The sequence below is a fragment of the Olea europaea genome, unplaced genomic scaffold, assembly GCF_002742605.1.
Source record: "Olea europaea var. sylvestris unplaced genomic scaffold, O_europaea_v1 scaffold948, whole genome shotgun sequence".
In the NCBI taxonomy this organism is placed as follows: Eukaryota; Viridiplantae; Streptophyta; class Magnoliopsida; order Lamiales; family Oleaceae; genus Olea; species Olea europaea.
This window is the reverse complement of record NW_019267976.1, coordinates 169,236-173,176: the sequence shown is the minus strand read 5'-3', so window position 1 is coordinate 173,176 and position 3,941 is coordinate 169,236.

Sequence of the window (3,941 nt, the reverse complement as noted above, 5' to 3'; positions counted from 1 at the left end):
ATATATATATATATGGTCGCATATACACACAAACAATTAATAGAGAGAGCTAGGCTTATTATTGTTGTCGGTAATTCGACAAATGCAATCAAAAGAATAAATAAAATAAGGAAAAAAATAGAAAAGTAGATGAAGCGAGGTATGCCAAAGTAAATATCCTTAAGACAGATTTCGTCCCCCCAATGAAGTGCAAACGGGATTATGGACGTCTGTCTCCCAATATACAACGCTCCTTCCAAAATCGATAATGCACAATATTAACCTTGTCGATCAAATCAATGAAAGATCGTACTCGAACGGAATAACCACGAAAATATAAGATTAATTTTTTTTTAAAGCAGAATATAGAGAGAGAAGAATTTAGAAATCAATTGAATTTGTAATTGATTCGGTGTGTCAAAAACAAATCTGGGGTTCTCTATTTATAGAGATTGAAGTGTCTCATGGAATAGGTGTGTGACATTTCAGGAACTGGTGCACCACTTGGTCTAATTCGTCTTAGCCATTGGATCACACTATTTTCATGATCTGACGGCCCAGATTGAACCATGAAGTGAAGTGTCCATTCATCATGCCTGTTCACCAATCACAGCCATGCGGATGCCACGCATACATCTAACCGCCACGCAGGACGAAGGGACGCGACCTACCACGCGTGCACCACCTAGAATGCCAACTCACCGAGCTTTGCATTGCCATGTCATCGAACCACGAGTCCATTTCCGAAAATTATAAGGCTCCCCAGCTCCTCGTGACGATGCGTACGTGCCAAGTGTCAAGTGCGCCTCTAAAGCGCCCAATGCGTACTTTGCGACGTGCGCGTGGCGGGATCGGGACTGGGTCCGGGTCCTGGTCCGGGTCCGGGGAGCGATGCTAGTGGTGCGAAGCACCACTCTAGTGGTGACTAGCCTTTGGCTAGCTAAAATTAGTCAAGTGGTAGGTAACTTATTAAATTATATATTATTCACACAACCCACTATATAAACAAAACTATTTTTTTGTAAACTTTCGATGTGGGACTCCTTTTCATATAAAACACTTAAAATGGGCTTATCAAAATATGGGCCTATATTGGAGACTTTTCCAATTCACCCAAATTAATTGTAATGACCCACATCATTAAATATTACATTTAATATTTTAAACCCAAATCAAATTCAATTAATTCCAACAATTCCCCACATGAATGGAAAAAGTCGACTCAAATCAAGGAAGACGGAAGAAGAGTACTATTTGAGAGATAACGCATCAAGATAGGTAACTTTCGCTTTGAACCTTCTTTATAAGAATCTATCAAACTTACTTGGCTAATCAGTGAACGCAACGTTTTGAACTGTCAGCCGTTATTGCAAGCTCAGACAACAGACCAAACACATTATCTCTCATATCAAACTTGGTTCTTTATTGTGTTCATTATTTCGGCCCTGAACTACTTGGGTTCTGCGAGTGCTTTAGAGAATTCGCCTAAGTAAATTCTCATAGAACCGGCCAAGTTCGCACTAACATAGGTGATGTACTATAAAGAGTACCCTACTGTAATTATTCGTACCATTTATAGTCATCATTAAAAGCAAACCTTATCCTTAATACACTTCATAGTCAGCACTTTTGCATCATAAAAATGGGAAGGAGTTAAACTCCTAAGTGCTTCTTATCGAGTCATTCATAATTAGTTTTCCTATTGAACCTAGTCCATGGGATCTCCAGTTGCCAGGTTAGGTTTCCACTAAGATGACTCATTGGGTTTTAGGCTTTAAACTCATTTCCCTCGATGCGCAGTCTATACGCTCTCTAGATAACCCTTTAGTGAACGGATCCGCTAAGTTTTCTTTTGACTTAACAAAATCAATTGATAATGTTCCATTTGAGAGCAACTGTCGAACGGTGTTATGTCTGCGACATATATGTCTCGACTTACCGTTATACACAAAATTTTGAGCCCTGGTTATCACAATGAATACAGATAGCCGGTACAGGCTTTGGCCATATAGGAATATCTTCTATGAAATGTCATAACCATTCTGCTTCTTCTCCTGCTTTGTCTAAAGCAATAAACTCAGATTCCATAGTAGATCGAGCTATACACATTTGCTTAGAAGATTTCCATGATACAGCGCCACCATCGAGAGTAAATACATAGCCACTGATAGACTTTGACTTGTCTGTATCTGATATCCAATTGGCATCACTATATCCTTCAATTACTGGAGGATATTTTCCATAATGTAATGAATACTCTCTCGTCCGTTTCAAGTATCTCAAAACTCTAAGTAATGCATTCCAATGTTGATTACTTGGATTACTTGTGTAACGACTCAGCTTACTTACCACGTAAGCTATATCAGGTCTAATACAATTCATCAGGTACATTAAACTACCAATAATTTGGGAATATTCTAACTGCTGTTTTCCATTTCCACTATTCTTGTGAAGAACTATATGTGGAAGAACTGGTGCACCACTTGATCTAATTCGTCTTAGCCATTGGATCGCACTATTTTCATGATCTGACGGCCCAGATTGAACCATGAAGTGAAGTGTCCATTCATCATGCCTATTCACCAATTTCTGAACAATCACAGCCATGCGGATGCCACGCGTACATTTAACCGCCACGCAGGACGAAGGGACGCGACCTACCACGCGTGCACCACATAGAATGCTAACTCACCGAGCTTTGCGTTGCCATGTCATCGAACCACGAGTCCATTTCCGAAAACTATAAGGCTCCCCAGCTCCTCGTGGCGATGCGTACGTGCCAAGTGTCAAGTGCGCCTCAAAAGCGCCCATGCGTAGTTTGCGACGTGCGCGTGCCGGGACCGGGTCCGGGTCCGGGTCCGAGGAGCGATGCTAGTGGTGCAAAGCACCACTCTAGTTGTGACTAGCCTTTGGCTAGCTAAAGTTAGCCAAGTGGTAGATAACTTATTAAACTATATATTATTCACACAACTCACTATATAAACAAAACTATTTTCTTGTAAACTTTCGATGTGGGACTCCTTTCCATATAAAAACACTAAAATGTGCTTATCAACATATGGGCTTATATTAGAGACTTTTCCAATTCACCCAAATTCATTGTAATGGCCTACATCATTAAATATTACATTTAATATCTTAAACCCAAGTCAAATTCAATTAATTCCAACAATTATTGCCTGAGAACAGAATAGAGGAACGCGGGTCGACGTCGATCCAACGACAACATGCTCAACCCAGAGCTGAGTTGTGTTCAAACAAAGCTGGCTTAAGGTTCAATCGCCGAAATGTGGAAAACGGAAAACACAGAAAAGATAAACTTGAAATTATAAGCTCCATTTGGCATGTGGCATCCATGGCCTTTTTTCATCATGTAAATATCCACACCCAAAGGATGGGACCAACACTTTTCCTTAACCTTAAGAAACAAGCACGACAAACAAGAATCTTTGGAGGAACTTATTTTTTTTTTTAAGACTAATTTTTTTGACAAAAAAAATTATTTCATTAGAAAAATAATTTTATAGAAAGTCATGTTGAATGCGTTTTCTTTAAAAGCTCGTCTAATTACTTTTAATTAAGAGAAACACTTTCCAAAAATTAGTTAACGGATTCAAAAGCAACTTTTTATTGCCAAAGCTCTACTAACCTTTCATCCACCTATATTTTTTAACAGGTAATTGGTACAAAATATTCTTACCTTTCAAGGTTTTTGTAGAAAACATCATTACCTTTCATTTTTTGACTTTTTACCCCTACCTTCCACTTTCATTGTGCAAAAGGTCATTTTTTCATCCGTTTATATATATATATATACACACACACACACACACACAAACAATTAATAGAGAGAGCTAGGCTTATGATTGCTCGAGAACAGAATAGAGGAACGCGGATCGACGTCGATCCAACGACAACATGCTCAACCCAAAGCTGAGTTGTGTTCAAACAAAGCTGGGTTA